Raw genomic sequence first — 15,945 nt, 5'->3', positions numbered from 1 at the left:
GTTGAGATGTGTTTTCTAAAAGCTCTACTCATGATTCTGCTGGGGGACGAGTCATGTTCTACTCTAAAGTGGTCAGGGATGATTTCAGGAAACACAGTTAATAGCCCACAAGTAATACATTTGTACTACCTGTACAAGTATTGCACTACATGAAGTTTTACAAACTGTGCTGAAAATATAATATTTGTTGCTCTTTCCTCCTATCTCCCGAAAGCTAATCTGGTTTGACCCCAGGGTTATATATAGTAATCACAATGATAAAGTTAATAATACTATAATTTACCATATGCCAAACACTGATTTCAAAATTTCATGTCTTCATGTAAGACTGTTTACAGTTCTGTGGGATATAGTATGACTATTAGCCCCATTTTACAGATGAAGAGACCAAGGCAAAGAGAAGCCAAGTAACTTACATATGACAACAGTATCACGCATAGCAGAGTGTACCAGGTAGATTCAGGCTGTCTGGAGAAACCCAACTTGCTTCCCTCTAACATTGGGTGGCAGCATGGTTTTATGCAAAAAGGCTAGGCATTGGCATGAGACACTTACTCAAGATCTGGCACAATCCCTCAGTAGCTATGTCATCTCAGGTGACCTTCCTTCACCTTGCTAGGTGTCTTTGTCAGCTCAGACTGCCATAGCAAAATACCGTAGGCTGGGTGATTTAACATCAGAAATTTATTTCTCATAGATCTGGAGGTTAGGAAGTTCAAGACCAAAGTGCCGGCCAATTTGGTACCTGTGAAGGGCTTCTTTCTGGTTTAAAGACAAACGCCTTCTTGCTATATCCTCACATATCGGGGAGAGAAAGGGCTCTGGTCTCTGGTCTCTCCCTCTTTAATAAGGGCATTAATTCCGTCATGAGGCCTCCATCCATATTGAGGCAGGAAAATAGGGTCTGGAGGCAGGGAACATAAGGCCGATTCACACTTCAGCTATGACAGGAAACATCCTCTCCATAGGGCGTTTGCTGAGCAAACGGCTTTGTAACTTTATTTCATCCTGTCCATTTACATAATGTGTACACCAAGTAACCAATGGAATCCTCTAGAGGGTATTTAAACTCCCACAAATTCTGTAATGGTGCCCTAGAGCCCCTATACTCGGGCCTGCTCCTACACTGTGGAGTGCAGTTTAATTTTCCATAAATTTCTTCATTCTTTCCTTGCTTTGGTGATGCGTTTTGTCCAATTCTTTGTGCAAGGTGCCAAGAACCTGGGCACCCTCCTCCAGTAACATTATGACTTCATTTAAACCTGACACTTCCCAAAGGGTCCCATCTCCAAATACCATCCCGTTGAGGATTAGGGCCCAATATTGAATTTGGAGAGACACAAACATTCAATCCATTGCACTAAGATTCAGTTTCTTTATCTGCAAAATATGTATCACACCTATTTATAAGGTTTGAGAATGAAATAAGATGTTTATAGGCGTTAGCCCAGTCTCGTAATAAAACCAAAGGAAAACATTCAAAATAGGTATTGACTATGTATCAGGTACTTTTGAATAAAATGTAAAGAATGAAAATCGCTTATTGAATACTATGTCTTCAGAGTTATGCTAAATGGGTTTATGTATTATATTCATTTAATCTTCCATCACCCTTATGAAGTAGGTATGATGAAAACTGAGGAGTTGAATATTTTCCTGACGTCACAACTGGCAAATGGGAGTGGAGCCTACAGCCAGGGCATGCGCTCTGAGGTGGTCTGTTGTCTCTTTTTAGACAGAAATATGCAAACAATTATTTAAATGTTCACAAAATAAATTTAAATGGATTTTTACTTAAAATAGTAGGAGAGAAATCCGTTTTTCACCTTTATGGTCACCTTCTCTGCTGAGTAAAAATTGGGATACGTGCTCTTACAATGGGACAAGGTGGCCAAAAAAGAACCCAGGAGTGGAATTCTCTTTCTTGCCTCTCTCTTCCTTCCACCCTCCCTCTTTGATGTCAACCTTCCACTATTGATGCCTGTTCCTCCATGTTTACCCAAGGCCAACTTTGAGGGAAGAAATGTAGCTGTGAAAACATTGGCCCTAGGGCAACATTCTTTTCCAGTGCTAGAATTCTTTAGTGTATGAGCTGTCGCCCAGCCCCTGGTTTTCCATCTCTGATTAGTCATAGGGTGTAGAAACATTTATACTCTCTCCTCCAGAAGAATTCTTCGGCAAGTTTTCCCACCTACATCCCAGCTTACACGCTGAAGGAACATCATGCTTAAACAGAGAAAAGCTTAGTTTTAGGGGAAACTGATAAACAAGCTGGGATTGAGTTCCCTTTTTAGGAATATTTTCTAGATTGAAGAAAATCAGTTCTACTCTTAATGTGTTAAAAATGTGTCATGTGTTGGTTATGGAATTTGTGCGAAAAACATAAGATGGTATTGAAGTGTTCTAAAAAAACTGCAGCATCATCAGGAAACTATGCAAGTGATATTAGAAACAAAAGCTCTGACAGAAAAACCTCATTTCCACAGAACCAGAAAAATGAATGCAACCCCTGGATCTCTGGCAGGATCCAAACAGTTGGCTTCTCAAGGTAACCACTGAGAGGCTGGAGGTCAAGTTCAGGAAGGTAGCACGTAGAAACCACACTATTCATATAGCCAAGTGGAGACAGTTAATCGATCACAAAGAAAAATGAAAATTGCAACTTCTAGAATTTAAAGGGGTTAGTCCCTGGAATCTTGGCTCTGTTAATGGCATCGAACTCTCAGGTTAATATTAAACAAACCACACTCTGGTATTCACTACCTTATCATGAGCCAAAGGAAGATAAGCAAAATATGCAGGGCTTTGACACAGCTGGAGTGGGCCACGTAACAGAATAGCTCTTGAAGAGCCTTTTACTACTAGTACCATCCTGGTAACAAATAATGTTTAGTGATGATTAAGTGAGTATTCTCACCAAAGAAATATGCAAAAATATCCTCATATATTTTCGTGTCTTAATCTCTTTTCTTTCCAATCTATAATTTTTCTTTAGCACAGGTTTCCTCATTCACTTAGTTTCAATGTTATTTAATCTTTATATAAATAGCCTTAAATCCCATAGAGAAATCAGCAGGTCACTAAATACTTAAATACTTATTAAGAAAACGACAGAAGAAATTTTTTCTATCTCCCTCTTTCTCTTCTCTTTTTAAACGAAGGTTGGTTGACAGTGGGTGATCTCAGGCCTAAAGTATTTGGCTTTCCCCATTGTTCAGGACTCTGGGTAAGCCTTGGTAGGCGAGTGATCTATAATGAAGATGACAATCCCCACCCCCCTTCTTTGCATTTAGAAGTTGGGCCTTTGGGATTTTACAATGTGCTAGCACTGTTAAAGACTATTCATATTACTGCCTTTTTGGTTGATAAATTTGTATATCAGGGTAGTTATTATAACTACCCTGAGCTAAAAAATGAACTAGAGATTTTTGCAAATACGCAAAAACTGCTCTTACTTCAGAAAACAGCAAAAAAAAAAAAAAAAAAAAAATATCCCCCCAACAATCTCAGCTTTCATAATTAATTTCAAAGGACAACCATCAGAATAGTATTCTTTCTCCAAAGTGGGAAAATTGAAAAAATACATATATTTTAAAAGATTTTGGAACTGCAAAACAGACAAATGTCCCAACTTTTAAAATATGAAGTTAATAAACAGTTTAAAAATCTTGCTGAGCTAATTAATGAGACCTGTTCCCCAAACACTGGCTGTTGTCTTGAAGTTGAAGGAAGAAAAGGCTCTTTTTCCCACCCCTCCCCCATCCAGCAGGAGGAGCTGGAAATAGAGACTTGGTAAGTGGGCCCCGAAAGGGTTATCCCTTTCCAGTAAGCCTGGGTACAGTTAGTGCTACTAGGACAGGATGCTGGCTGAGTACAAGCCCGGCCGGAATTCCCAAAACAGGCACAGCTGGGGTGGGGCAGAAGCAGAGTCCTCCAAATTCACAGCTGCTACCAGTTTCAAAACTGTTTTTAGAAGCCGCAGGGCTGGGAGGGGAACAGGTTCTCTTCACTTAGTGTGGCTCAGTTTGCAATTCTGGGACAGGAGCCAGATAGAGGATATTCTCCCATAATTCTTAAAGACGATGTGTGCTCTCCGGAGAGATATAATGTTACAGACTATTAGAACTCGGTGGGCCTTGGGAGGTCATCTAGTGGATCCATCCACTCATCCTACAAGCCAGGCAGTGGAGGCTCACACCTGTAATCCCGGCTCATTTGGGAAGCCGAGACAGGCAGCTCACGATGTCAGGAGTTCAAGACCAGCCTGGCCAACATGGTGAAACTCCATTTCTACTAAAAATGCAAAAATTAGCTGGGCATGGTAGCGGGCGCCTATAATCCCAGCTACTCGGGAGGCTGAGGCAAAATAATCTTTTGAACCTGGGAGGCGCAGGTTGCAGTGAGCCGAGATCATGCCATTGCACTCCATCCTGGGTGACATGAGCAAAACTCCATCTCAAAAAAAAAAAAAAAAAAAAAGTCTTTCCCCTTATCAGTCAGTTATTTAATGGACACATACCATGTGACCCTACATGGTGGGATCAGACAGCCTCTGGGCCCTCAAAGCTTATCATTTGTTCAGGAGACTTATATATAAACAGAATATAACTATACAAGGCAGTATCTGATATGTTTTAAATGATGGTGTTCACAGTAAGTGTGAAGAATCCAAAGGACACAATCATTATGAGATGAGTACTCAGAAAAAGCTTCAACAAGAAGGTAGACTTGAGCTACATTAATATGATTAGGCACTCCAGATGAAAGAACAGAGTGACCATGGGGGTGAGCTGTAAAAGATGTTCAGCAAAAAGTGACTAGAAAAGTCTCAGAGTATCCAGCATGGGTTGGTATTATACTACAGATAAATGGCCATTACACATTGATATTATCAGATATTAGACAAATGGCCAGTTTTATCCTGTAAGCAATTGGGAGCCATTGAAGACTTTCGGATAACACGATTACCATGTTAACAAGTTGATTTGATGGCAAAGTGTAGGATGAATTGAAGGAGGAAGAGTTGTTTGAGTGAGGCTAGTTAAGACGCCAGTACAAAAGTTCAAGTACAAAGGCAAGTTCAAGTTTGGTGGTAGGATTGGACATTGATAATGTAGATATGTAAAAAAAATATAATGAACAACCAATGGAAATTTTTTTTTTTTTTTTTTTTTTTTTGAGACAGAGTCGCGCTCTGTCGCCCAGGCTGGAGTGCCTAATAGAACTTTTTAATTGCCGGGTGCGGTGGCTCACGCCTGTAATCCCAGCACTTTGGGAGGCCGAGGCGGGCAGATCACGAGGTAAGGAGATGGAGACCATCCTGGCTAACACGGTGAAACCCCGTCTCTACTAAAAAAATAGAAAAAATTAGCCGGGCGTGGTGGCATGCGCCTGTAGTCCCAGCTACTCGGGGGGCTGAGACAGGAGAATCGCTTGGACCCGGGAGGCGGAGGTTGCAGTGAACCGAGATCGCACCACTGTACTCCAGTCTGGGCAACAAAGTGATACTCTGTCTCAAAAAAAAAAAAAAAAAAAAAGAAGTTTATCAATTAGATTTTGAGTGTGAGGAAGAGAGGCAGGAATACTAGGTTCAAGCTGGAGTGACCAGAAATATGGTTCCAGTTGAATGGATTGGGTAAGCGAAGAGATGGAAATAATATTGAAGGGAATTTCAGTTTTAGATATGCCAATATGGAAAAAATAGACATCCAAGCAGAAAAGAGAAAGTCCTTTAAAAAATATAGAGAGCTGTACAACTGCAAGGCATTAATATTCAAAACATTTTTCAACAAATGCTTTTGGTTTCTATCTGCATCTTTGGGCATAGTTTCAACAGTATTGGTCTCACCAACTTAACCAGCTGAGATGGGAAGGATTAAGTTGATCACAATGTATGACATACTCTTCATACAGAAGTTGAAGGCTTGTAACTCAAAGGTTACAAAATGTCACTTTTACTTTATAATAATGGAGAAATAATTGGAGACATAAAAGCTTTGAGTAATCTATTCAATTGAGAATATTCCTGTGGAAAATGAAAAATGCAGTCAATGAATTTATGATTGTTTTTTGTTAAGCTGCTGGGTTTAAACATTTCAACCTGATGTTTTTCTTATGAAATAAATTTTAAAAATATTGTGTAAGATGGTTGTGTACTAACAGGGTTGGGATCAGATCAAATGAAGCTTCATTGTTTATAAAGTCACTTAATTTGCCACTATTGTGACCTAGAAATGTTGAGCCACAAAGCAAAGGGAGCTTTGTTAACTACGAAGTAAACAGGATTCTGTAGTTTTCCTCCTTTCTTTCTCTAACCAGGAAGGACTTATCCACTGGCACAGAAGGCATAATGCCTAGGGATCATGAAACTTTTAAGAGGCCTATGAAATTCTACTAAATTTTACCTGAGAAGGAAAAAAATTGAAATACTTAAAGTTATATCAAAAATAATTTTAATACTGATATTATAGTGTGAGGGGCCCACATAGTCAAAGTGCCTAGGCCTCATGACAGTCATAATGTAGCCCTGCCTCCTGTATTTAAATCTTAGTCATCAATTCTAACCATAAAACCATGGCTTTTTGCATTGTTCTGCATATATTTATACATTTTGTGATCCTGTTTTTTCAATTTTTATTAAAATATATATAAACCTTTTTTTTTTTTTTTTTTTGAGACGGAGTTTCACTCTTGTTGCCCAGGCTAGAGTGCAATGGTGTTAGCTTGGCTCACCGCAACCTCCACCACCCAGGTTCAAGTGATTCTCTTGCCTCAGCCTCCCAAGTAGCTGGGATTACAGGGATGCACCACCACACCTGGCTAATTTTGTAATTTTAGTAGAGATGGGGTTTCTTCATTTTGGTCAGGCTGGTCTTGAACTCCCGCCCTCAGGTGATCCTCCCGCCCCCTGCCCCGCCTCGCATCCCAAAGTGCTGGGATTACAGGCGTGAGCCACCGTGCCAGGCCCATAAACATAATTTTAATTATCACCAAGTTCCACAAAGTTTGCAAAGACAAATAGTCTCCCAACCCCTTATTTTCCATATCCCTTTTCCCAGAGGTATCTATTTTTAACTTTTAAAGATGCTTCATCCGTTATGTAACTCCATTTCTCTAAGTAATGTACTTGTAATGTTACTTCTGTTTTTTGTTTGTTTGTTTGTTTTTTTGTTTTAGACATTATTGACTTCCCTACATGAACATGAGGATTTATGTATCTTTTGTCCTTCACCCTTACCAAATAAAGTCATAGATACCTCTAAGCTACTCATTCTCCTTATTTAGATTTATCTTATTTCTGAATAACTCAATGTTCAGGGTTAACATTGCTGTGACTCTGTAGGCTATTCAGTGTCGAGCCATATGGGCAACGATGATTACTTTTTCTTGACTGTACAACTTGTAGTTTTTCCTCAATTAAGAATTGTCATCTTTCCTCACTTGCCCAATTTCCTTGTACACATTTATCCCTAATCCATATTCCCCACCAGATGGCTAAATCTTTTCTTTTCTTTTCTTTTTGAGACAGAGTCTCCCTCTGTCGCCCAGGCTGGAGTGCAGTGGCGCAATCTCGGCTCGCTGCAAACTCCGCCTCCCAGGTTCACACCATTCTCCTTCTTCAGCCTCCCCAGTAGCTGGGACTACAGAGGCCCACCACCATGCCCAGCTAAGTTTTTGTATTTTTTAGTAGAGACAGGGTTTCACCATGTTAGCCAGGATAGTCTCGATTTCCTGACCTCCTTATCCGCCTGCCTGGGCCTCCCAAAGTGCTGGGATTACAGGCGTGAGCCACCGTGCCTGGTCAAATCTTTTCTTGATACATTCATTCATGTTGAGTATTACCTCAGTTTTATTGTCTTAAGTTTCTTATGGAGCACTTGGGCCTAATAGTGTCCAGATGAGTTGCCCCCATGCTTGGTACATCATCCTGAGTAAGTGTGGGAATTCCTTTTGCATTTCTCCTATGTTATATCTCTTTTACCCTGTAACTCTTGTGTTTATTTTTCAAGACTTACTCCATTATTTTGGTGGTGCACATCCTGCAGTAACTCCTTCAGAAAAATATGTGTATAGGAGAGGGGTAAAGCTTTTGAGTAAAAGATATGCACCCTCACACTTAGTTTGGAAATTGGCTAGATATTTAAGACAATCCTAAGCAAAAAAAACAAAGCTGGAAGCATCCTACTACCTGACTTCAAACTATACTGCAAGGCTACAGTAACCAAAACAGCATGGTACTGGTACAAGAATAGATATTTAGACCTGTGGAACTGAACAGAGAACTCAGAAATAAGACCGCACACCTACAACCACCAGATCTTTGACAAATCTGACAAAAACAAGCAATGGGGAAAGGATTCCCTATTTAATAAATGGTGTTGAGAGAACTGGCTAGCCATATGCAGAAAATTGACACTGGACCCCTTCCTTACACTTTATACAAAAGTTAACTCAAGATGGATTAAAGACTTAAATGTAGGCTGGGCGCGGTGGGTCATGCCTGTAATCCCAGCAGTTTGGGAGGCTGAGGTGGGCAGATAACCTGAAGTCAGGAGTTGGAGACCAGCCTGACCAAAATGGCAAAACTCTATTTCTACTAAAAATACAAAATTAGCCAGGTGTAGTGGTGCGTGCCTATAATCCCAGCTACTCAAGAGGCTGAGGCAGGAGGATCGCCTAAACCTGGGAGGTAACCCAAATACCCATCGATGATAGACTAGATAAAGAAAATGTGGTATATACATACCCATGGAATACTATGCAGCCATAAATAACAATGAGATCATGTCCTTTGCAGGGACATGGATGGAGTTGAAAGCCATTATCCTCAACAAACCAACACCAGAACGGAACACCAAACATCGCATGTTTTCACTTATAAGTGGGAGCTGAATGATGAGAACATATGGATGCATGGCAGGGAAACAACACATACTGGGGCCTGTCAGGGTGGGGTGGGTGTGGGTAGAGGAAAGGCATCAGGAAGAATAGCTAATGGATGCTGGGCTTAGTACCTAGGTGATGGGATGATCTGTGCAGCAAACCACCATGGCACATCTTTACCTGTGTAATAAACCTGCACATCCTGCACATGTACCCCTGAACTTAAAATAAAAGTTAAAGGAAAAAAAAAAAAAAAAGAAATTGACTAGATAGTTAATACTATCTGGAAATTGGCCCGGCGCGGTGACTCACGCCTGCAATCCCAGCACTTTGGGAGGCCGAGGCAGGTGGATCACCTGAGGTCGGGAGTTCAAGACCAGCCTGACCAACATGGAGAAACCCTGTCTCTACTAAAACAAACAAACAACAACAACAACAAAAAAAACAAAAAAACTATTTGGAAACTATTTCCCTTCGGAATTTTGAATGCCTTACCCCATTTTCTTGTAAATTCCTGTGTTGCTGCTGAGAAGTTCAGAGCCCTTTTGATTTCTGATACTTTGTACGCAATCTTCCTTCTCCCATCCCACTGGAAACTTTAAAATCTTCTCATTGACCCCATTGTCTTAGTCAGTTTGGGTTGCTGGAACAAAGTACCATAGACTGGCGTATATACAACACAAATTCTTATCTCACAGCTCTGGAGGCTGGAAGTCCAAGATCAGAGAGCCAGCATAGTCAGGTTCTGGTGAGGGCCTTCTTCTAGATTGCAGATGGCCTTCTTCTGGTTGTATCCTGACTCGGCAGAAAGGTGGAAAAGCGAGCTCTGTGGGGTCTCCTTTTATAAGGACACTTATCCCACTCAAGAAGTTCCACCCTTAAGACCTAATTACTTCTCGAAGGACCCACCTCCTAATACTATCACATTGGGGGTTAAGATTTCAACATATAAACTGGGGGCAGGGGAGACATAAACATTCTGTCCCTAAGTCCTGTGTTCTGAAATAGCTCTGTGATGTGTCTTGGTGTGGATATATTTTCATTGCTGGATACTCAGTGAACTGTTTCACACTGCAGACATGTATCCTTCAATTTTCAGAAATCTTAAATTATTTCATTGATGAAATAATTGCTTTTTCTAATCTATCTTTGAGGAATTTCTTCAGGACTGGCCTTTTACTTTGCCTATGTTTTACCTGTTATTTTATATGCTGTTTCCTTTCTTTCTGGGAGACGTCTTCAACCTTCTCTTCCAATCCATCTATTGAGTTTTCTTTTTTACAACGTTTAAATTTATTTTTTGTTCTCTTTAAGTTTATTTTGTTTCATTAATTTTTGTTTCATTAATTAAAAATCTTCGAATACCTCTCTCTGTATATTATTATTATTATTATTGAAAGACGGGTGGGAACAGCCAGGCACAGTGGCTCTTGCCTGTAATCCCAGCACTTTGGGAGGCTGAGGTGAGTGGATTGTTTGAGCTCAGGAGTTTAAGACCAGTCTGGGCTACATGACGAAACCCTGTCTCTACAAAAAAAAAAAATGCAAAAAAATGCTAGTCATGGTGATACACACCTGTAGTTTCAGCTACTTGGGAGGCCGAAGTGGGAGGATTGCTTGAGCCCAGGAGGTGGAGTTGCAGTGAGCTGAGATTGCACCACTGCACTCCAGCCTGGGCAACACAGCAAGATCCTGTCTCAAAAAAAAAAAAAAAAAAAAAGTGGAGGTCGGGCACAGTGGCTCATGCCTGTAATCCCAGCACTTTGGGAGGCCGAGGTGGTCAGATCACCTGAGGTGAGGAGTTGGAGACCGGCCTGGCCAACAAACATGGTGAAACTCCATCGTTACTAAAAATACAAACAAATTAGCCAGGCATGGTGGTGGGCACCTGAGATCCCAGTTACTAGGGAGGCTGAGGCAGGATAATTGCTTGAACCAGGAGGTGGAGGTTGCAATGATCCAAGATCGCACCACTGCACTCCAGCCTGGGCGACTCAGTGAGACTCCGTCTCACAAAAAATAAATAAATAAATAAATAAATAAATAAATAAATAAAAAGATGAGAGGTTGTATTCATTCATTTTCGTACTGCTAATAAAGACATACCCAAAACTGGGAACGAGGCCGGGCGCGGTGGCTCAAGCTTGTAATCCCAGCACTTTGGGAGGCCGAGACGGGCGGATCACGAGGTCAGGAGATCGAGACCATCCTGGCTAACACGGTGAAACCCCGTCTCTACTAAAAATACAAAAAAAAACTAGCCGGGCGAGGTGGCGGGCGCTTGTAGTCCCAGCTACTCGGGAGGCTGAGGCAGGAGAATGGCACAAACCCGGGAGGCGGAGCTTGCAGTGAGCTGAGATCCGGCCACTGCACTCCAGCCCGGGCTACAGAGCAAAGACTCCGTCTCAAAAAAAAAAAAAAAAAAAAAAAAAAAAAAAAAAAAAAAACTGGGAACGAAAAGAGGTTTAATTTGACTTAGAATTCCACATGGCTGGGGAGGCCTCTGAATCATGGCGGAAGGTGAAAGGTACTTCTTACATGGCAGCAACAAGAGAAAATGAGAGAAACAGTAAAAGCGCAAACTCCTGATAAACCCATTAGATCTCGTGAGACCTATCTACTATCACGAGAATAGCACAGGAACGTCCCTCCCACAACATGTGGGAATTCTGGGGATAACAATTCAAGTTGAGATCTGAATTGGGACACAGCCAAACCATATCGGGGTCTTGCTATGGTGTCCAGGCTGGCCTTTGACTCCTGGGCTCAAGTGATCCTTCTGCATAGCTGGGAATATAGGCATGTGCCACCTTGCTGGACTCCTCTCTATAGATATTAATACTAATTTAAAAAGAAGTTTTACATTTTTTTTTCCTGACAGCCTAGTCTTTGTTTCCTTCAAGTTGCCTTTTGCTGTTTATGTATTTTATTTCAACATTTGTGCAGGAGGCTATCCTCAGATGTCTGATAATTCTTAATTGTCTGCTAATGATTAAGGGTATCACAATAAAAAGCCAAGCAGAAGCTCTCCGTACATGGGTGGCTTTCATTTCTTCACTGACATGGGTCAGCTATTTTGGTTTGGAACCTCCACTGTCTATTACGGTGTTTCCTCTTGGGCTCTTTGGATTCCCCACAGAAGGCACCTTCAGTCTCCTGTATGAATGGGGAAGGCCTGGCTTCCTGTATTCTGGTTGTCGTACTGGGAGAGGAGGGAGGTGGTGTCGATCCCCCTTGTGTTTGATACACTTCCCCTACCTTGACTTGGTTCCCTGGTTTAGAGACCCTCTGATTTCTCCGTTCGAAGAACACAGTTCTAATCTTCTTCTGGGGTTGCAGCTGCCTAGTTGTGTAGGGTGGGCCAAGGAATTGAGGAATCTAACTATTTCTTTCAACCAATCCTTTTGATCCTGTCCTCACCACCCTCCACTTCCAGGGTACTTGGTGCCTTCAATTCCTGGGCTTTTGCCTGACATTTCAGTGGATATTATATATGTATTTTTCTTAGCTGCCCTTGCTGCTAACTTAGGGTTAGGCTTTTTCAGACCTGCAAAGTCAATTTCCATTTGGCCATGTTCTTTCTTCCTTCAAAGGTGGTGTTGTCATTATCTCCCTCTCCTTGGAGTTTTATGCCTTAAAATAAGTCCTTTTGGTGTAGTTTCAGTAGGGTTTGGGAAGAAGCAAAGAGAGTTCAATCTCTATCTTTACCGGAAGTCACTGCAATTGAGTTTTTGATTATTAAAAGTTTGAACAGCCTCTTATTGCCAGGGTAACATGGCGAAACCCAGCCTCTACAAAAAAAATAAAAAAATTAGCCAGGCGTGGTGGCGGGTAGTCCCAGCTACTGCAGAGGCTGAAACATTAGGATCACTCGAACCCAGGAGGTGGAGGTTGCAGTGAGGTGACATCATGCCACTGCACATCAACCTGGGTGACAGAGGGAAACCCTGTCTCAAAGAAAAAAAAAGATTTGAAGGCCAGGAGAGGTGGCTCATGCCTGTAATCCCAGAACTTGGGGTGAACAAAGTGAACAAAGTGAAACCCCGTCTCTACAAACAATACAAAAATTAGCCAGGTGTGGTGACCCACGCCTCTAGTCCCAGCTACTTGGGAGACTGAGGTGGGAGGATCACTTGAGCCTAGGAGGTGGAGGCTGCAGTGAGCAGTGATCGCGACACTGCACTCCAGCCTGGGCTCCAGAGACCCTGTCTCAAAAAAAAAAAAAGAGTATTTAGTATTTACTTTTTTATATAAATACAATAATTTATGGGGCTTTTGAAATTTTGGATAACATTTTATAAGCATCTATGATCATCTGGCCAGTCTTAACACAGTGTTTTTTGTCCTCTTGTGTTGCTATAAAGGAGTACCCAAAGCTGGGTAATTCGTAAAGAAAAAAGGTCTGTTTGGCTTGCAGTTCTGCAGGCTGTACAGGAAGCACCAGCATCTGCTTCTTCTGAGGGACTCTGGCTGCTTCCACTCATGATAGAAGGGGAAGGGCAGCCAGAGCGGGCAGATTACCCGGCCAAAGAGGAGAAGAGAGAGGGGGAGGGAGATACCAGGCTCTTTTTTTTTGAGACAGAGTTTTGCTCTTGTTGCCCAGGCTGGAGTGCAATGGCACAATCTTGGCTCACTGCAATCTCCACATCCCAGGTTCAAGCGATTCTCCTGCCTCTGCCCCCTGAGCAGCTGGGATTACAGGTGTGCGCCTCCATGACTGGCTAATTTTGTATTTTCAGTTGAGATGGGGTTTCTCCATGTTGGTCAGGGTGGTCTTGAACTCTCGACCTCAGGTGATCTGCCTGCCTCGGCCTCCCAAAATGCTGGGATTACAGGCTCTTTTTAACAAGCAGTTTTGAAGGGAACTAATTGAGTGAAAACTCGCTTATTACCTCAAGGACTGTACCAAGTGCGTCATGAGGGATCCTCCCCCATGAACTCAAACACCTCCCATTAGACCCCACCTCCAACATTGGGGATCAAATTTTAACATGATATTCCAAATTTGGATATTTAACAAATATCCAAACTATATCACACAGCTATTGCATTAACCTAGTGTTTTGCAAACTTGAGTAATGTTCTAACCCTACTTAAGGAAAAATGAAATCTATAGATTCCTGGTGCCGAATTACATTATTTTAATTACAACATTATTTACATGTGTACAAACAAGCATCCACTATTTATAGTTACAGCTCTTATCTAGTTATATAAGCAAAAACAAAAAAACCAATTCAACAAAAGCATGTATTTAATTCAAATTAACAACATAAATTTAATGTGATAGATTATTTTAATGGAGCAGCATTGCTGCTCTAAATATGAATATGGTGCTTATTGCTGTGTCCTGGGTTCTTTCAAGTTCTTCATCCATCTGCTACAATGTGTTGCATGAGAGACAAATTCATCCATCTCTCCCTGAATTTGAAACACAGACAAATCATTTTTCAGATAGCAAGATTTGTTGCCATACAAGCATGACTTAGCAAGAATGCATCTTTTACCTCCTGAGCCTGCATCTGTTCTTATTATATTAGTCTCTAACAAATATGACACAACTTCATGATGCCAAGGGGATCATAAATGTGAAAAAGCATTTTGCTCTTCTTTTAATTTAAATGTATTTTCTGAGGAATGTTTGTGCTGCCCACATGAGTTGACTGGTGACACTAGTTGGTCCTTAGCTCTCTGGGAAGCTTTCCTGGAGAAGGTGACCTTTTTATCAAAGCAGGAAAATAGTATGTACTTATGTAGAATTACAGAAATGAAAAGCACCTTTTCCTGGATTTTCTTCACAAAGTAAGAGCAAATACTAGGCGAATAGAGCTGCCTATTGGGAGAAGGGCACATTTGATGTGGCAATACCATTTCATTCTCGGGCAGATGGCCACCAGTTTGAGGTCTGTGGTAATTTGAACTATACTAAAAAGCAATGGGACCTGATTTTGTAAATCAAAATAGTTGACTTTGTTAAAATAATCAATATCTTAAAATTGTCTGCATAACTCCAATATTTTCCTCTTTTCCTGAAATGGACTCCTTGGGATTTCCCCTAGGCTCACATAGCTAGAAATGCCCAGTAATCACTGGGAGGTATTACTTATCAGTGCATCAGATCCCCCTGCTAGTTCCCTGGAGAAGAAATCCACATAGTGTCTGGTCCTGCCCTCCAGGCCCTCAATGTAAGATGGGAAACTCATGTAGCAGTATTTATTTATTTGAGACAGGGTCTCACCCTGTCACCGAGGCCAGAGTGCAGTGGCACCATCACTGCTCACTGCAATCTCGAACTCCCAGTCTCAAACGATCTTCCCACCTCAGCCTCCCAAGTAGCTGGGTCTACAGGTGTGTGCCACCGCACCCGGCTAATTTGTATTGTTTTATTTTTTATTTTTTGGTAGAGACAGAGTCTCAATATGTTGCCCAGGCTGGTCTCTTAACTACTGGGCTCAAGTGATCCTCCCTGCCTCAGCCTCCTAAAGTGCTGGGATTAGAGGCATGAGTCCCTGCACCTGGCCACGTCTTTGAAAAGCAGAGTAAGAACACACAAGAATTTGGCTTCCATCTAAAAACTATGAGAGTTTTCTAGAAGGAAATAATGCTTGCTAAGGCAGGGCCAGTTGATTAATACCATAACTTGATCAAGCGCAGGTGTAAGTCATGTTGGCCATCTCTCCTCAATACAGAGAGGCGGTGCCCAGAGGGAGGAGTCCTAGAAGCAGGGAGGGAGGTGGGGCGACGGGCCCTGGAGACATCAGATTCATTACAAATCAGCTGACAGTTTAGAGTCAGCTTTCCAGAGGGGCATCAAAAACACTGAACTGACCTCATCCAGCCTTCCTGTCTGATGAGTTGCACTGGAGTAGGAGGAGGCACAATCCAGGCTAGAGCGGTGTATCTTCTTGCAAGTGAATTGCAAGGGTGTGTCCAGGAACCTGAATCTTGCCTCTGGGAAAGGAAGCTGCAGAGCTACACTGAAGGTTAGGGCTCTTGCCAAATAGGCTGATTTAGGGCACATTCTAGTTCCAATAGCCAGCTGGAGTCTGGCAGGAGATCCAG

This window comes from Papio anubis, chromosome 6 (genome assembly GCF_008728515.1).
Source record: "Papio anubis isolate 15944 chromosome 6, Panubis1.0, whole genome shotgun sequence".
NCBI lineage: Eukaryota > Metazoa > Chordata > Mammalia > Primates > Cercopithecidae > Papio > Papio anubis.
This window is presented reverse-complemented; position numbering follows the sequence as displayed.